Source organism: Pteropus alecto, unplaced genomic scaffold (genome assembly GCF_000325575.1).
Source record: "Pteropus alecto unplaced genomic scaffold, ASM32557v1 scaffold20, whole genome shotgun sequence".
Lineage (NCBI taxonomy): Eukaryota > Metazoa > Chordata > Mammalia > Chiroptera > Pteropodidae > Pteropus > Pteropus alecto.
Genome location: NW_006436298.1, coordinates 40,855,333 through 40,874,299, shown reverse-complemented (window position 1 = coordinate 40,874,299; position 18,967 = coordinate 40,855,333).

Sequence of the window (18,967 nt, the reverse complement as noted above, 5' to 3'; positions counted from 1 at the left end):
TTTCATAATAAAAACTCTCAAAAGAATGGGTATAGACCAAATGTACCTCAACATAATAAATGCCACATCAGACTCAATAGTGAAAAGTTGAAAACTTTTCCTCTAAAATCAGGAACAAGACGAGGGTGCACATTCTCACATTTTCATTTAACTTAGTACTGGAAGTTCTAGCTGGAGTAATCAAGCAAGAAAAAAAGTCTTAAAAATTTGAAAGTAATTAGTAAAATTGTATCTTATTCTGATGACACTAGCTTGTATACAGAAAATCCTAATGAGGCCACCAAAACACTATTAGATCTAATCAATAAATTCGGTAAAGTTGTAGGAAACAAAATCAACATACAAAAATAGTTGTTTCTATACTCTAACAATAAACTATATGAAAAAGAAATAAAAATATTCTTATTTACAATAGCAACAAAGATAATAAAATACTTAGGAAAAATTTAACCAAGAAAGTGAAAGATCTACATATTTAAAACTACAAAACATAGATAAAAAGAAATGTAAACAGACACAAAAATTTTTTAAAAATCCCACATTTATGTATCAAGAGAGTTAAAATTGTCAAAATGTTCATACTACCCAAAGCCAGATATAGATCCAATGCAATCCTTATCAAAATGCCAAAGGCACTTTTTATAAAAATAGGTAAAACAATCTTTGGTGAGGATATGATTAAATTCAAACCTTCATGCATCTTCCTGATGGTAAATAAAAATGTGTAGCTGCTTTGGAAACAGTTTGGCAATTTTCCATACATTAAAAATAGGATTACATATGAACTAGCAACTACACTCCTATGTGTACAGCCAAAAGAAATGAAAACATACATCTACGTAAAAATTTGTACATAAATATTGATAGCAGCATTATTCATGGCATCCAAAAAGCTAAACATTAAAAAAGTTCATCAACTGATGAATATATAATGTGGCCTATTCATACAATGGAATATTATTCATGCATAAAAAATAATGAAGTAGTAGTACCTGATAAAACATGGATGAGCCTTGAAAACATTATGCTAAAAGAAAAAGGCTAGACCCAAATAATCACATTTTTTTTATTACTTTCACATGAAATACCCAGAATAAGCAAATCTACAGAGACAAAAATGAGATTTTTTTTTTTCTGACCTGAGACATAGATAGGTAGAAACAGAATTTCAATAGGTATTTTTTTGAGGGGAAGAAAATACTCTAATTTTAGGTTGAGGTGATGGTTGTACAGCTTTGTGAATTTACTAAAAATCATTGACTTTACACTTTAAATAGGTGAACTGTGTAGTACATAAACTAAAACTCAATAATACTGCTAAAAAGTGAATAAGTCAAACATTCGTAGCTAATATTTATAGAAAGTTTTCACATACCTATCACTTTGCTAAAAATTTTTAAGTATTATTTTATTTAATTTAGACAATAATTTTTATGAGATAGTTACGAATATCTCCCTCAGTTTACAGGCCAGGGCACTGACACTTACAGCACTTACTTTCACTTGCTGAAAGTCACACAGCATTTGTGTGTTCAGGTTAGAATCCACACCCAGGCAGTGCAGCTATGCATTACTTGCCTTAAACCACACATTTCTGCTCTATTACATTGCACAGAATTTACATTCCTATTATGTTTCTATTACTCTTACAGAAATCATATATTACAGCAAGATTTCTTGGGAAAGTGTTTTCTTCCCGCCAAAGCTAATTGGGGCAAATACTAACGTGAGTACACGCTTCCATACAGGGCCTTTGGCCTTTGGCATCACCTGAAATGTTCTTCCCTCTCTTGCTCTGGTTGAAATCTCACTCACTCTTCAAAGGCCAAGCCCCAAAATGATCTCTGAGAAGCTTTCCCCAACTCCCCAGGCCAATGTGGTTGTTTCCTCTCTTGTCCCAGAACGTTCTTCATATGCCTGTAGTATACTACTTTTTTCCAGTACATTATAATCATTGTTTTCACATTTGTTTTTCTCATTAATTTCTCAAGTAGAGAACACTGATGTTTGTATTTGCATTCCTCAGAACTGCTTTTGGAAAATTGCACGCACTCGAAAACAATGAATAAATGAAAGAAGGGATGGAGGCTGTAGAATATCATCGACAATTATTTCCTTACCCACACAGAATTTTGGTGGTAGTCAGAAAACCCACAACACCAAACAGTCAACAACAACAAGTCTAGGTGGGGTGAACAGTGCAGTTCCACCTATGAGCACTGAAACACACATTTCTAGGCCATCCGAAATACATTTAAACCATAGACTTGGCTTTTGGACAACTTTGTGAGGTTTTCTTTAAACAATTAAATGTCATCTTCTTCCATGGTTACTAGGTGTTGATGCTTTACATAAATGGTAAAGTCAACCTCAGGCATGTCATTATACTTCTGAGCCAAGATCAGAAATCTAAAGGTTTTGATTTGCCAATTCTAGTTAAGAGTATGTTACTCGTTCAAATATAGGTTGAACATGCCAGGGTTTGATCTCATTGACATAGAGTTTGGAAATGGATATTCCAGACGGTGCCTGGTTTAGTATTTGGAACTAAAGCCTACTGGCCTGCGAATGCCATTATAGCTATAGAAAATGACTCACCTGTGTGACTTTTTGATCAGCAAATTATTTTAAAAATAAATCTAAAAGGGAAAATATTGTTCTTGCCAGGATGAACAAAACATTTTCTCCTTTTATAGTGTGTGGCTGAAAAGATCTGCCAAATGCAAATCCTCCTTTCCAACAGTAATAAGAATATATGACTCAGAAATAGTCACTTTTTTTCCTTCTTAGTATTAAAGCCATATACCTTTACATTAACTCTCAAGTCACTTGAATATCAGTTAGCAGAACCATCAGTCAATTGCTAAATAACATATTTGATCTGCATTGCCCCAAGACATCAGAGTTGCCTGAAAGTCATAACATCCCCCAAGTATCCAATGTACTCTAGAGATATAATTTGCATGGTGGTAGTACTGGGACCCTATTCCTCCAAAATCAAGTAAAAGCCAATGCAGAAAAAACATGAGTGGGGATAAAACATGAAGTTTACTGTGTTAATATCTCTACTGACACACAAACCAGGCGTGTTATTATTCATTCGGAGTCCACTCTAATTTTTAAAATTCATGATAAATTTGACTTTAACAGAAATCATAAAATTATAGCAGGGGTGTTAAGGTCAGTTGCTCTCCTACCCAGCCAAGACTATATCTTAGTGATGGTTATGTACTGGAACAGGAATGTATTAATGATGTTAATTTAAAATTTAAATTTCAAAGATTTTAAAAGCAGATGAGAGGAAGACAGTATGGCATCCAAAATCAAAGGAGCAGTGAAAGCAGGTGTGAAACTCTGAGTGGCTGTTGGGCGTTTCTGATTGACTGGTGCTTGGCATGTGGTGGAATTGAGTAGTGATGAAAAATGAGGGCAGAGTGGTATGAAGGTGGTGGATAAAAGACATTAGGCTAGTGTGCCCATTAAGAAGTCTGGACTGCATTCTTCAGGCGTGACAAAACCACAAAAAGTTTATATTTAAGTCAGAGAAAAGATGGTGTGATCAGGTTTGCATTTTACGTAAACCATTCTGGCAACAATGTAGATCAAGACCGTTAGGAAATAACAAAGAGAGACCAAATGGAAGATAATAAGTTTGAGTGTAGAGGAAAGCAATGAGGATGGAGGGAACAGAATGAACACGAGTGACAGTTGAAGTAAATATATTTGAACAGGGGTATTTGGTAGATGGGATGAAGGACTGCTGTAGAGGTGATTAGTGGATGGTAGCATTCTCACTGGCCCCTTCTATCTTATCATATTTATGTGGAATAATGGCATCACTTGTATTTATAATGTAGATTTTGAAAAAAATTGGTTTCTTGTATGTTTCTAGACTACTTTGAATCACAGAGAAACTTCAAGAACTTCTTTCACATGCTCATTTTTCCAAAACCAAAGGTCCTTGTTGAATCAGGGAAATTGATACATCACCAAAGTTTAAGGGAACAGTGTTTTGGAGACATATAATCTATATATATATAAGCATGAAGCTCTCATTTCAAAAAGGTGAGCAGAAATCTAGATCTGTCATTCTGCTCATGGTTTCAGAAAAACGATGTTCAAATTCTATGCTTGTCACGGTAAAATATTAAAAACCTAGCCAAACACAGCCACCAGATATCACTTTGCATTAGCTAATCTTGATTATTACATTAAATTAAAATTTATGATTTTCATCACTTTCAATTTATAATATTACTTTGTCTTACTTTGGTCATAAACAAAAGGGTGGGGATTTTTATGATATATTTTTTAGGCTCACTTTTAATCACTTTTAATACTTTTTTATCATTAAATCCTGAAAAACTACTGTTTGGCAAAGAAACATCTTACCAGCTCTTATGTTTATAGGGCTTGGAATGCTAACTCAATTTTTTAAAAAATTCTTTTTCTCTCAAATAAAATTAGCTACATGAACATTTTGTCTGTAACCTCTGGTGAGAAATATGTTTCCTCATGATTTCTAGGATCTTAGAAAATGTACACTTTTTTCCTAAGTGTACAAAGTATGTCTGAACTGAACAACGTATCCAGACTTACTCTTTTTTGTAACTGCATCCTCATTCTTGAAGTTGAGGGATTACAGACACACTGATACATTGTGCAAAACAGCAGTGTTAAAATCGGCAGTCACTTTGGTTCACTCTTATTTCCCCAACCCGGGAGTAAAACCAAGGGCTTCCAAAGACACCACTGCTGCCTAGGTCTGAAATAGTTAATGCCACGTGTGAATCTCCTCAGCTACAGGTAGGCTGCCATTAATGAGGGCACATTTCAATGTTTGACATGCCACAAAACTGGCCTTGGAGTAATTTTTCAAACATTCAGAATTTGGATGTTTATTCTTCAGAATTGGCATGAGAGGCTTCCTTTGCAGACTAGACCCATGAAGAGTTTCAATGTTGAGTCACACTCTAAGTTACACATATGCAAAAATAATCAAAGAATAGGGACAGCATTTTCCTTTTATCCTGTGTAACTTAAAAACAGCAATGCAAGTTTGGCTCCAACACCATGAAAACTCATCTTTTACTGAAGTCCATTAGATCAAAAGGATAATGTTACAGAAAGATGTGAATGAATGGAAAAAGGCTGTCAAACAGTGAGTTCGCTGGGGTTTATTTTCTTTTTTTTAGTAAAGTTGCTTTATTAAAAAGAAAACAATAGGAGTGTTTTAAACAAATTTAAATGAAGCCAACGACATCTCATATGCCTAAAACTAATAAAATTAAATTAATGATAAAATTAAAACTTTTTATCTCTTACAATGGCATATCCACTGTAATATGGTAATTTGGTGACATATAGAATTAAGTAAAATATTCTGGTACCTGGATTAAAATAAATAAATATCTATGAAAATCAGCCATAGAGATTAACATATAGGTTCCTCTTTAAAAATAAAGATAAATACTTCCTTTACCATGAAGGTAATTGACCTATGAACAATTTTGCAAAGTCTAAGGGTATGTTTTATACAAAACGGAATACATTTGTATACACAGGTAAATCACTACTAAAATGACATAAAAATTACCCTTAATGCAATATTATTAAATTATTGCTACTAATTTTTAACATACCATTTTATTGACCTGATATTTTTAGGGAATTAGACATTTAAAAAAAGTTATATAAAAACAATGAGCTATATCCATGGATTCTAAAATGATGTTTATTTTATATTTAATAGAAATTTTTCTAAAATCTCAATGTCCATACTACTGCTCAATAAAAGCCATATTCTCATTATAGTAGGCGCATAGCTGGACCAAATTTCTCAGCCTTGCTTGAAATTAAATGTGATTACTTGCCTTAGTTCTAGCTGGTGGAATTTGGGCAGAACTGATAAAGATCATTTCTAGGGCTACTTCAAACGAAACTGCTCTTGCATTCTGCCATCCTGGCCGGAAGACAGATGACCCGGCACCTTAAGAAGCCAAGTTTTGAAGACAGCAGAGTCTCTGCCAGTTGGAGTCCCAAGGTAACTTCATGAAGGAAGGTCATTCCACCACGCTATGTCCCTGCCTAACACTGTTACATGAGCATGAAACAGACTTCTATTGTGTTTGGACCATTAGAGATTTTGGAGTCGATTTGTTATTGCATTTAGACTATCCTAAGCAACATACCAATACTTTTAAATTTAAAAGTATTGGAAGAGTTAGGGTCCCCATCAAATACTTTTACAAAATGGTCTACTTTACACTTCCTCCTCCCACCATTCATCCCCCACACTTTAGCTCCCATTTTTACCCCATGTTTCTTGAGAATATTTAAATCGACTGAAATACCCTTATCCTTACACCACATTATCCTGCCTCCTTCCCCACATTTATATTCATGTGTTTCCTTATCTCCTATTCCACTACTACTACCAAAAAAAAAAAAAAAAGTAAAAGAAGTAATTAGATTATGTGGATTAAGGCTTAACAAAATCAATTCTTTTCGGTCTGAGAATTTGAACATTGTTTAGCTAACTCTGTTCTTTTTTTAACTAATAAAAATGGTATGTTAACTATGATATCAGGCAATATTACTTAGGACAAAAATGACCTTGATAAACTACATCTGGATTGGATGTAACTTTGGCCCTCTCCATGTATGGAGTATCTTCTAAATGGTCTTTTGTGTGGGCTCTGGAAGCTATGCCTATAGAATTTTTATATGAACTATCACTTTTATGGAGCATGAATCTTTTAAGCCAGAATGACTCCTGCTCCTGCTAATGTAGACTCACCTCACAGCCCTTGAGCTGTGATCTAGGAGTGAACAGCTACTGACTGCATGGTTGTATAAATTGCTGCATGGGCTGCGGTAAGGATTCTTTGAATGAGTGCTTGGATGTTGCTCTTCTGCCAATTTCTGCTTATATTTCTCTGAGAAGCCTTGTCCTAGTGTTACCTATGGTCATCTTATGAATCTGAATACTTAATTGAAATCAAGAAGTTCCCCTGGGGGTCTTTGCATATCTCTGATCTAATCCTCACTCTCAGTTCTGTTAGCCAAGCAACCACCCCCTCCCGTCCTTCAGCAGAACTCTGGAAGTTTGTTCTCTCAGGAAGGTAGACAGAAGAGACTCTGGGGTAGGAGAAATTAGGAACATTTGTGGGTAGGAATACTGTACTAAAACAGGGTATTAATATTTACATACTGATTCCTGAGGCTTCTGAACCCACTTCCACCAACAGGTTCCCAGAATGCTGGCAAGAGACTGAATTATCCTTCTTTAGTGAATTGAACTTGGCAAAATTGTAGCCATGAAAGTATGTGCTCAGGCAGAACATTTAATAATGAAAGCTAGTCAGCAAGTCTATGAGATTTCAATCCTCTTTTCAGCAGTCCATTCTCAAATATGAGCAGAATGATATGAGTTACTCAATATCTTAAGAAAGTCTTTAACAAAAAGATCAAATACCAAAATAAATTAAAACAATATTTGAGAAAAGCCTTTAGTATAAAATTTATAAGACTAACACACACATGCACATACATGTAAACAAAAGCTATGCAAAAAAATATACGAAGACAATAATTCTTCAAATAAACTATCAATATCTTCAGACAACTGAGAGGAGATATTCAATTCCTGAAACAAGAACAGGTTGCTATTATAAAAAAAAGCTCAGAGAATCATAAAAAAGCTTTTGAAAATAAAAAAATAAAGTGACAGCAGAAAGCAAAATTCAGAGAATGTTGCAGAACTAAGTCAAAGAAGTAGCCCAGGGAGAGCACAAAAAATATATAGTTGGAAAATATGTGAGAAAAATATAAGAAACTTAAAAGTCCAAATAGTTCAACATCTCAATACAGGAAGTTCCAGAAAGAATGAAAAGGGAAAAACAAATGGCAGACTAATCTATGGAATATTTCAAGAATATTTCCATGAGCCAAAAAACTTTCATTGACAGATTGGAAGGCTTTACTAATTACCTACATACAAAAATCACACCAAGTCACATGATTGTAAATTTTCAGAAGACTAGAGATGGACAGAAGACATTACAAACTTCCCAGGATGTGGGAGGGGAAAGGGTGTGCAATCACACAATGGTAGGAATCAGAATATCAGAATGGACTGGGTCTTTGCAGCAGCGACATTAGAAACTAATGGGATTACATGTGGTCTGAGAAAAGGAAATTTAAAAATTGGAATGAATTGGGGTGAGGAGAAATTCCAGACAGAACCTGACTGCTGGAAATCTGGCACAATGGCAGATTGGAGAAAAGTCCTGGAGATCTGCCCTCTGTCATCGTTAGGTCCTAGCACATCCTGCTCCTCTACTTAAATAACCTCCCTTCCTTCCTGCCTCTCTTGACCACAACCTCAATCTGACAATTGTGACTTACCCTCCACGTTTCAGTTTAGAAGCTGCTTTTTGGGGAAATCTTTTCTTAGTTCCTCAATCCTGGCTTGCAGTTCCTATGCTTGGCTATCAAGAACTCTTTTTTCTAATTAGAACCAGAGTGTTTTGTGATTGTCTTTTTCCTGGCCTGTGTCATCTCCTGGCCCCTAAGAGCAAGGAGGACAGGCTCATGTCTGATTTTTTCACAATTCTATCCCTAGCATCTCTTTAATATAAAATGGTGCTTAAAACCTATTTTCTAAATGAATTATTCTGATAAAACAAGCACAAATATGTACTGGAGAGGGCCTCAGGGCTTTGATGTAGGGTCTGATGACACATCATTTTAGAGCCCACTTGTTATCACTTGGTTTTTAATTATGTTTACAATAACTGTAGTCACTAGATAAGCAATTCACTGGATTATTTAAGGTGTTATACAAGAAAAAACTGTGCTCTAACTTGTCATGGACAAATAAATACCACCTTTATTGTTTTGTAATTTCATTGTCAAAATAGTTCCATACACAGGTATTCCAAACCCGAACAGAAAATGAATAAACTTCATGATTACATGTATACTTTAATCTTTTTAAGATAAATTTAATTTTTGACATTGAAGTAATTGGCTAAATTTCATAAGTGGAAAAAAATTCCAATTACATAAAATTATCATTTGTTTTACTTGGAATGATTTAAATGTATAATTTAAATTAGAACACTCAGAAAAAAACTCTAGAAACTAAAGGTAACAACTCAATTCTACATTTGTTAACATTCTACCTAACTTAAATTTACATTTGGAAAGTGAATACTACAACAAATATAGAAACATTGTTCTTAAAAGAACATTTTTAAAAATGGAATGTATCATATGGCATGTATAAAAAAACAGTTGAGTTTGATTTATAGTATGCATGAAAATATATATGTTAAATCATATATAAATAAACAGTATGATTTTGAGTAAATTCTTATCTTAAAGAGTCATAAGCCAAATGAAGTAAATTAAGATAAAGAGTATTATCGTAACTGTAAAATAAAATGAAGAAAAAATATGATGGGATTCATTAAAAAAAAAGATGGGTCCCATGTTTTCTCATTCAGAAGAGAAACATCTGATTTAGGAATATGCATTTATATTTTCTCTCTCTATATACACACATACGTATATATAATGCATATATGTATACATGCATATATATTTATTTAAATATGTTTATGTATATATACATACACATAAGCATATTTGCATGTGTTTATGTATATGTGTGTATATATATATGTGTGTGTATATATATGTATATATACATATATGTGTATATATATATACACACATATATATGCATGCATGAGTTTCATGAAATACCAGTTCTAGTACATTCCAGATAAATAAATAAATTTGTATTTGTACAAGTAGTTTTATAATAAATTAAGATGATATTTCTTTGGGGGCTAGAGTATCAGTTTGAAAAAAAGCCACAATATTTTACAGCCTCATTCATCAAGATGTGAAGTTTATTTCTCTACCATTGAATTGCTGCTTGGGCAATTAACAAATGTGATGCAAGCAGCATTTTCAAAAACACCATCACCTTGAGGCTTCTTTACTCTTACTACTAGGAACTCTGAGAACATGATGGGCAGAAATCCTTCTGTAGATAAGAAAGCATATGGAAAGAATTCCCAGATATCCATGACCATCTACAATCCTAGCTGAGAACCCAGACCATGAGAAATATCCAGAAAATCTGGAGAATTTTGAAAAAGAATAAAGGTACATTATTTTAAGCTGGTAGATGTTGGGGGTTATTGTTATATAGCAAAAGTTAAGTCAGAAACAGATACCTACAAGCAGGATACTGACAATCAAAAATATAAAATATGTGGCATTAGATTTGGGACCAGGAAGCAGGAAGAAGCTGGAAAGCTGTGAATAAATTTTTAGTAAAGGCTTGATAGAACAACGGGTAGGAAACTTAGTGCAGTCTAGAAAAACAGCAGAACAGATTGTAAAAATAACAACCTATGCTATACAGTAGCAAAACAATTGGCAATCTGTTGCCTATAATAACTTGGAGGATAATCAACTTTTGGGTTTTGCCTAAGGAAATCTCCAAACAGTATGTTGAACGTGTCAGTGGATGCTTAAGCTTATGTATGATAAAACAGGGAAAGATACCAAAACGCTGAAGGAACTAAGTTTGCAAGAAGAGTTTAGAAAGGAGGAACATGGTTGGAAAAGAAAATAATCTTCCTAGTTCAGCTATAACGGGGATTTCCTGAACTTATCTTTTCTCACTGCTTACAACTAACATAATCTGTCACACCGTTGGTGGTATCCATCTAAGAAGAAGGAATCATTTCTCTAAATATTTCCTCTTATACAGGCCTGGAAAAGACTCTGAGTAGAGCCAGAACATGTGCTGTGGTAATTCCTGCAGAGTCCAGGGGTCCTTGCACCTAGCCCTGTGGAGTTCCCATCTTTTAGTTTGGGAAAGCAAGGCATAGCAGAGACTGCACTTAGCAATTCTGTAGGCTAGTAACAGTTGCTATAGGTTCCAGACAATCCTTGAAAATTGAATGCTCATTTTAAAGAGTAGTTGGCTAATCCCTTGCTACTCAAAGAATGGTTCTCAGACTAGCAACCACCTGAGAGCTTGTTAGAAATGGAGAATACCAGGCCCTATCCCAGACCGACTGGGTTTTAACTGCATGTTAACATGATCCCTGGGTGACTATATATATATATAGTCACTAGGAACTCTGAGAACATGATGGGCAGAAATGTGTGTGTGTGTGTGTGTGTGTGTGTGTATATACACACACACACACACACACACACACATACATACATACATACATACATACACACACACATACATACATACACACACAATTTTGGAAAGCATTGGTCTAGTTCCTGGTCAAAAGTATATAGGTCATTATACTAAACACACTCTTAAAATTTCTCCACAGCTACTAACTGAGATTTTGTGGTCTCTCAAACTCAGAGCCCCTCTTGTATTAACATGTAGCCTCTTCTGTGTTATCATGGAAAATCCAAAAACTCCAAATTTATTGTGTTGAATCATATGTAGTTGCCTATGTTCTATTGTTTTTGACTAATAAAAACAGCAATTTTATCTGACTCAACCTATATTTTGAGAAGTATGATATAATACAGAGAACATGGGCCTTAGAGCCAGGCTAGTCTATATTAAAACTTCAATTTCTCTGCCTATTAGTTCTGTGATCCTGGGAAAAAAATTACTTAATGTCTCCGAGCCTCAGTCTCCTCACTTGGAAAGTATGAATAAGTGCAGTTTATTCATATCATTATTAAGTAGATTCAATAAGAAAACATATGTGATTATGCCTCACGTAATGGCTGGCTAATGATAGATTCTATGTAAATGTATGTTTTCCTTGTGACTACAATTTGGCTGCCAAAGTAAAATAGGCATTAAGACACTTAAATCAGTTTTTAAAAAGCACTATTTGGGGGTCCTGAGTTGCTGGTCTATGAGTATTAAGGCAGGAAGTGATATTTTGAATACTCAAGGAAGTATTTCCAAATGATCCAGTAATGCTTTGTCATTGTTCGCTGCTTAGGAAGGATATACAGTCCCTAGTTGATTGTTTTGCTGGGTTGTACAGAAATGTGCCCTCATTGGTCTGAAAAAAATTGAATTGTTTATTCTTCCTTTTCTTTTTTGTCTCTTTCAGCAATGTGACCTTCTTTTTTAGAATGTTAGCGATGAACTCAGAGAAGGGTTTATAGTGCCAACTGTAGGTTCAGATAAACAGATTTGTAATAATCCACTGAGTAATTGGGTACATTTCATCTAATAAGAAATTTTGCTTAGCTCGTCCCAACTGACCTAGGTGAATAAAAGATTTGCTATATCATCTGCTTAGGAGAATAAATTTGATTGTGAACATACTTCCATGGTGTCATACTATATCACTTAAGAAAAACTGGGAAGTTAGGGGCTGAGCTGAGAGATACAACCAATTTCAACTGAATTAATGCCCCATTGAGATCTTCAAACACCACTCCTCAGAGGCCTATTTCAAGCATTACTAGAGCAATTACATTTCATATTAGACTGTTCTAACTCATGTAGTTTCATGCAAGGGATGAAATAAAATTGTTTATTAATTTTATAGTATAAACAGACCTGAAAAGTAGCAAGAGGGAATCTTTTTATAATCACCCATACTAACAGATGCCACAGAGTAGTATGTTAAGAAAGTTAAAATCAGAGAATAAGGTAAAACTATTTCAAAAATATGCACTTTCACACAAAAAGTCTCGCTTCCTAAAATATATATATATAGGAAAGCAGAGAATATCAACATTAGGATCGGGCAGAAATATAGACTGGTGAGTTTGTACCTAATGGGAAATATTCTATTAGTTATCATCAATTACATTTTGCATGGGCTTCCAGTAACATGGTGCCTCTATAAATATGGACTTTGAATCTGTAATTCAATTACCATAAGCCTTGTTTAGAGAAAATTTATTACTTTAGTACTCATGGAAGCAATATAAATCTGTGTTTATTGATGAAGCAGGGCTGTAAGTGCTCAAGAAGTTTTTAATAGAAAGATATCATCATGAGTAACATATGGGAGTGTAAACAGGTCATATAAAATTTGTTATTATCAAGAGAAGAGTATTATCTAAAGCTTTAATTTCTACAGGTGAAAAATGTATAAAGCACCCACATTCTCAGATTCTGGAAGGACACTGAAACTTGTGTGAATTACTATCAAGGGAACCATAGCATATTAAGATTTGACTTGCCAGAGCCCCAAATTAAGTTTATCCTCACATTCTGGTGTATATAATAAAGAGACAGATCTATTGCAGTTGGCAGCAAACTGGAGCAGAGCCACACTGTATAAACTGAGAGTGAACAAAGAGAAGTTACTCAGAGAAAAGACAAAACAACAAGGCAGCCAGAAATGGCTTTTTAAAGTGCACATGGCATCTTTAAATAAATTCATTTGACTCTTATGTAGGGACTAATGAGGACAAGAGAAACCATCTAGTTTAGTCCACTCAGCTGATTTTCTAGATGAGAGGAGAAAGTCTAGCTTTAGAATAGTTACAGGCTGAAATTCTCAATGTAATTTAAGAGTTCTGGGTTCTACTCCTTGCTCTGAAACTGACTAGCATTTTGGTGTTTTCCACTAAAACTCACTGATAACAATAAATACTGGTTAGTTATAGACCCCTTAGTTTCCTCATATTGTTTCTTCTCAAATACGACAGTGTCATCAATTTTGTCATATTCACATAAAATCTTAGTATTTAACATTGTTAATGTTTATTCTTTGAACATTTATTATTATTTTAACTTATCATAAAGGTATTGTTAAAGTTATAAATCTGATGTATGTTATGTGATTTTTAAATGAGAAGCATAAAATAATTATTATTAAGAGGTTAATTTATTTATTGTCTGTAATCATATTATATATATCACTTTGGGAAACCCGTCATCTATTTCTCTCTCCAACAAATATTTATGGAACTATTAATGATCACTAAACGTTGTTAGGAGCTAAGTTGGATGATACATAAAGATACATAAAACTATGATCTAGGTTTCACGGGAGCTGAAAATTTAATGGGAGATAGAAGGATATACATAACTTGTGTAAAGGAGAAAATATAGAGGAACAGGGACAAGAGCTGAGTTGAAACTGACCTTGACAGTAAATGGCCTCAAAGTTGTGCATTTGTTCACTGTCATTTCAGTCATGAGCATTTCACACTCTGCAAGGTGTTGTAGAAAACAAAGCTATGGAAATTGGAGTGAATGAGAATCAAAATTACTCCCTAAAGAACAACTATGAGAGAGAAGTGTCCTTTTTTCTTTACATATATATTTAACCTCATTTTTGTCTTCTCTCAATCTACTATGTTATCTAGCTATGCTACTGCACTGCAGATGTATGATGTCAAGGTGCTTTAGCTTGTGTGACAGTCCACAGAGAGGTGCAAGCAGGACAAAAGTAAACTGAAAGCGCAAAGCCAGCAAATGTCTCCACGTTGCAGGGTTCCATTGAGAGAAATGTCTTCCTGGACATCAAATCTTATTTCTGGGGCAATCGATGTTCTTAATTTAAAACAAGCACCCTACATCCACAAAGACTGAAGCATTTTGATTCTTTATATGTTAATTTATGAAAATGGAACTTCAATAGACTAATTCTTTTACATCTAAAGATTCTTGTTCTCTGACTCAGCCATGTTCCAGACTCTGTTTTACAACTATTAGAGAAAATGGAAGTGGCATGGTGTATTTCTGTTGCACAAGTATATGCTTTCTGGTTGAGTCCACAAGAAATGTGGACACAGATCAGTCTGAGAGCAAATGGGTCATTATTCCTTCAGACAACTCAAGTAATGCATGAGCTCTGTTTACTCTGCTGTGAGCCTCTCTCTTAGGATTATGTAAGTGGGAGCCAATGGGGAGATGCTTTTTCATTTTTGCCTCTTCTCCATCAGCAATTTTTTCATTAATTCCACCGGAACTTGTGCTCAAATAGAATCATGAAAAAAAACAAAACATTTAAGTTTTGGAACATGACTGGGAGCTGGGATTGAATTTTATGAAAGCGCAGAGAAATTAAAGTGGAAATAAGCTTCACTAGATACTCACAGTGGAGCTAGGAGAGAGAACCTTCTAGGGATCCTATAGCCCTCCATGAGAGATTGCTGGGAGAGGGAGTGGGGGAGGGATTAGAAGAGAGAGAGAGAGAGCAGAGGGCTGGCTCCAGCTGTCTGTGGGAGCAGCTGGTTCTTTGAAATTCCTCCTGCTACGGATGTCTCACAAACACAACAGGAATGGCACAGCCATGCTTCTTGAGTGCTTCTGGGTGCAATTGTAAAGTATTGTTTTATTCCCCCGACCATAGAAGGCACTTATTTTCTTAAGAGCTCTGCTGAATTTAGAAATCATTAGAGGAACATTCTATATTGGAAAGGATATTCCTAGCCAAAGCTCTCACACTACGAAATACCATATCTATGCTGATTCGAAAGGCATTGGATATATCTCAATAATTTGCTCATCCTGTTGACTGATGGGGTTCACTGGAAACACTTATTTCCTAGAGAATGTTCAGAGGAGTTTAAGTTTGGGGCACTATCTAGTTCTTGCTGTTTCTTCAGCAAGCTGATTATGTTGCTGTTTTTAATTATGCAAATGTACCCAGAGGCTTTGGCAGTGGGCAAAGTCTTTGTATAAACATGAGTATATATAAACACATACACATCCACTCTGCTGCTCTCTTGTCATCTCTTTGTGTCTACGATGTTTTTTTCAGTCCACTTCAACATATAGCATTACCACAGTAGTTACATACACCCCATTCTTTGCATTTTCTAAGATAAACTCCCAAATAGCAAACCAAAAAGAAAAAAGACTTTTCCAATATTCTTATTTACCTCTTTTGTATTTTAGTATTTATATATAGGAGCCATTTTTCTTTTGTCAATGTTTTAAAGATATTAAGACCTTTTCCATCAAAGGATTTTTAGATTATAGAATTTATAAGAAGGCAGGCCCATATTGAATCCCATCTAAGTCACAAAAGAACTCATTAATAAGTTGTCTGAGTTATAAGGCTGCTTCATTAAGTGCGTTTTGAGAACAGCTTTACTATTATGCTGTATCCAGATTTCACTGTAGATACTAAATTTCTGTGTGGTAACTGCCTTGGAAAGTATGGTAATTTTCTCAACTGGCACCTCTTCTTTGTCTTCCTCATCGAATAGTGGGGCTAGGATTCTTAGCTGTGTCAGATGGCCCTTCTCATTCCCACAGCACCTTTACGCTAATACCTATCATACTTGAATATAAATATCTATTGATTATCTTCCTCCCTCGTTGATTGGAAGCTTACTTAGGACAGGGGCTATCTTTTATACACTAATTTTCCACCTACCAGAGCAACAACCACATGGCCTGAAGTATAACTGAACTTCCTTAAGAAGTGTTAGTTCCTTTCCTTCTCATTCATTCTCATCACTCCTCTTTCAATGTCTTCCTCTTTATCTGTTCTCCTCTTTCTCTTTTCAGAATAAAAACTAAAGATTAGAATACTAGATTTGAGTCTCCAGTTTGTATTTGCTATTATTGGTAGCATCCTTAGCTTTTCTTATCATTGATTAATGAACATAATAAGAGAACCTGTGCATCTGGAAAGACAGAACCCTGGATTTCTTGTCTAGGAATCACTTTAACCTTAGTCCTGGAGCTCTCTCAGTAGTGAGTGACTACAGAAAAAATGATCTGGTGTCCTTCATACCACAAAGTCAAATGTCGGCAAGGGTATGGGAAGTTGGAACTCTTATCCACTGCCAATGAAAGTATAAATCTATACATTTTGGAAAGTAATTTGGCAGTGTCTCTTATGGTACACACAATTTTTAAATTTTAACACACACACACACACACACACACACACACACACACACAGAGTCCCTGTAACTTTTCAGTTTATATACTAAAAGAACACGGCGCATGAGCTCAAGAAAGTTTGCAAAACATGTTCATTATCGCATTGCTTATAGTGGTAATATACTGGAAAAAAACAAGTGTCCAATAAAAAAGAAATGCTTATGTAAACTATCGTATGTCAATATCTAATAGCTAAGAAGAGTAGATATATGTGTGATAATGTAGGGAGATATCAAAATTATATTGTTAAAGAATTTAAAATATGTATATGACACAATTTATATGATATTAAAAAACTCATAAACCAAATACATACGAAATAGAAAAAGTATGCAAGTATACTCTCCATTGATACATCGACATATAAAGAAGGAACTGGATTGTGGATAGTGATGAAAGACACTTCAGTTTTACCTGTAAAAACTGATTTTATAAGGAGAGTGTATTTGTGTATTAGATATGAAACCTGTGTTTCAGGTTTCTCAATTGTAAAGTGGGAATAACAGTACCTTCATTCTATGGTTTTCAGAAAAATTAAATATGGAGTATCTAAATCAACGTTGTTCTTTCTCAAACTTAAGGTATGAGGAGGTCTGATCAGGGTCTGAAAGTATTTGTGCTTCATATTAAAATCAACATTTCTCTAAAGCAAAACAATTCCCTGTTACTCTAGATGTTTACTTGCCCCACTAATGTGAAAGCAGAGAAATGCAATCATAGTATTCATTAGGCTGAAGATAAATATTCTTTGTTTCTCCCCAGTGATTAATTTCTGTTTTTCTCATTCACTTTTTATTTGTCTCTCTTTTCTAAACACGCTCTGTCTTTTGGAGCCGAAGGCAATATGATCAAGCCTATGTCCTATTTTCTTGATAACTCCAAACAAAAATGATGAAAATATACTTTGGTTTAAACCAGAACATTCCAGATATTGAGCTACTGCTAATACAATTTCCTATCAGTTGGTATTCATTTGGAGAATCATTTATCTATAAAAAACAATCTTAGGATACAGAGTCTATTTCTAAATTGTGTTTTAATAAACATTTCCCACTTCACCTTGAAGGGTTGAAATTCAATTTGATTCTACAAGTATTTATTGAGTACCTCGTATATAAAAGATATTGGTTAGGTGCAGTGTGGAATGTGCATAATAAATAATATTTGTAGAGCACGTTATCATTTACAAGGTACCTTTGGATAGATCAGCAAAGTTCTCATAACCACTTGTTTGAGAAAAGATCATTATGCAGATAATGAAAGTGAGTCTCAAAAGGGTTATGGACCTCATTTGAAGTCCATCACAGAACTCGTATGTGCTGACACATGTTTCTGAAACCCAAGTCTTTTGAATCTGTATTCAATGTTCTTTCCAACAATGCACAGAAGTCCCATTCTAGCCATCGACGAACATAGAATATATTAGGAGATATAGGTCACTTTAACACCTGACATAATAAATTAGAACTAAGTTTCTAAAACTTAATACAGAGGATGAAAGCTTTTCAAATGGCTTAGAAAGACTTTATAGAAAGTCTTTATATGGATTTGAAGGATTATTTTTTTTTTTATTTTTATTGTTAGGTGTAATGAGACCTTTCAGAGAGAAGGAGTAATTTTCTTGTTTTAGAGCTTTGGGGGCATCAAAGTTTTTCTTCAGAATAAATATGGCGGATACAGATTGGGAAGGGCTATGAACTCTAAATAGCAGTACTTCCCTTTCTAAGTAGTTACCAGTTATTGACACAAGAGACCTAGTGATATTTTTAGATGCATCAGAATAGTAATCCTCATGCCTTGGCCCAGGACAGAAGCTTCTCAGCTTTTAGAGGCCACCCTAAGCATTATCATCCACTTGCTTTCCCAGTCCTAGGTCCACAACCATAAAATTGATTAAATCCCTTAATAATCTTTGAGTAGTATATTCATTTTATCAATATATATCTATAGAATGACAGTAAGGGAATAGGGACGGAAGTTGTCTGTGAGGGTAATGATCTCGATAAGAACATATGGTTCTTTACATACATAACGAGATATTACTGTGACACGTTTGGTGATACTTTACCATATATG